The sequence below is a fragment of the Myotis davidii genome, unplaced genomic scaffold (genome assembly GCF_000327345.1).
Source record: "Myotis davidii unplaced genomic scaffold, ASM32734v1 scaffold591, whole genome shotgun sequence".
NCBI classification, from domain to species: domain Eukaryota; kingdom Metazoa; phylum Chordata; class Mammalia; order Chiroptera; family Vespertilionidae; genus Myotis; species Myotis davidii.
Window position 1 is genome coordinate 3,267,513 of NW_006284340.1, and position 1,941 is coordinate 3,269,453.

A 1,941-nucleotide genomic window follows, 5' to 3' on the forward strand; every position below is an offset into this window, starting at 1 on the left:
GGCTGTACAGTAATTAGTATTACTTTTAGCTAGCCAGAGTGTAAGTACTTTTCCTGACTTTTAAAGTTTCTTGGTAATTCTAATTATTGAAAGTTGACAAAGATGTCAATTTTTCTTTAACACCCTCATGTTCACACACACACACACACACCCATATGTATGGGGATTCCCACATGCAGGAGAATGCCCTAGACCAGGTTCCCATACCTCTGGGGTCTCTCCCCCATTTCTCATGACTAAAGCTCCTTCTGGGTTATCTAGGCTCTTCAACTTCTGATGCTGGTATTTGTTGAGTAATAGGAAGCTTCCAGCTAAAGACCTCAAGTCGGAGAACTTGCTTTGAGAAGGTAGAGAGTCTTTCTAGGGGAGAAATGGCAGCAGTGTGGGCAGCATTGGATGAAGGGGCACAAAAGGTCAGTGATGGTGACTCAGGGGAAGGGATAGAAGCACTGAACTGTGAGTCCCAGGGTCTAAGGAGGATAAAGGATCTGGGAAGATCAGCCAGAGGGTAGGTGAGGAGGTGGCTCAGATGCTTCAGGCTATAGGCTTAGGGGCCACAGTGCAAGGAACCAGCAATTCCAGACTTTCCCCTTGCAAAGAGCAGAAAGATGCTTCTTAGGGAGCAGCCCAGATACGTGCCCCAAGGACTGACTAGTGAGCAAGAGAACAGAACACTCATAGAATCTGTTCTCTCTCACGCCTGCCATCGCCTCTGACCTCTGTCCTTCCCATTTCTGAAACAGCGTCAGCCCTGGACCCCCTAAGACTGAGCGAAGTTTTCAGGAGCCCTCGGAGGCTCCCTTCCACCCTGTACATTGCTTAGCTGATGCGTGAAATTCCTTTCATGGGAGATAAAATCCTTAATTCTACAATTAAAGATAAGAGGCTTAAAATTACCTAGGGGAACTAATGCATTACTATGCAGGTGTTTTTGTCAAATTGTAAAAGGCTTAAGGTTATGGAATCCTCTTCTGTTTTGATGGAAGCAGTGTGAAGGCGGAAGGACTAAGAAATCAAGACTGGGCAGACTATGTTGGACAGAATCACCCCTAGGTGACTATTGCCCTGAAGTCTTAATGACTTAAAGAACTGAAAATGCCTGAGGCCCAGTGTCCCTCTGGCTCATATTCTAGAAATGATGAGATGAGCGTAAGCCAGAGCACCAGGTGAAGAGCGATGGACATGGCAGGGGACAATCTGCATTTCCTGACTAGAGCAGTTGTCCCCTGGGCCTCCCGTGATCCATTTACTTTTCCCACGGTAACTGGAAACTGTTTAGCTGAGGAGGTGGCAAGGTTGTGAGGATCTGGTTCTCCTGCTTTCTCATTCTTCTTCTCAGCACAGTTCTTGGCTGTTGCGTTTCCCCCCTGAAGACAGCTGAGAGGAAGGGAAATGTAGAGGTCTTGGGTAGGCAACCATCTGTTAGATATAATAGCCAAGATCAGTTTTTCTTTGACTTATGTTGTCTTCCATATAGCTCCTCATTATTTTATGCCCCATTCTTGACATTTTATAGTTCTACTAGAAGCCTGGTGCACAAAAATTTGTGCACTTGGCGGGGCGGGGGTCCCCTCAGCCCGGCCTGTGTCCTCTCGCAGTCTGGGACCCCTCAGGGGATGACCACCTGCTGGCTTAGGCCTGTTCCCTGGGGGATTGGGCCTAATATGGCAATCAGACATCCCTCTGGCAGACTGGCAGCCCTCGGGGGATGGCCACTTGCCAGCAGGGAGCAGGCCTAAACTGCAGTCAGACATCCTTAGCGCTGCTGAAGAGGTGGGAGAGACTCCCACCACCACCACTGTGCTGGCAGCCATCAGCCTGGCTTGCGACTGAGCAGAGCTCCCTTTGTGGGAGCGCACTAACCACCAGAGGGCAGCTCCTGCATTGAGCATCTGCCCCAGTGTGTGTCATAGTTACTAGTCATTCCCAATCATTCTGCTG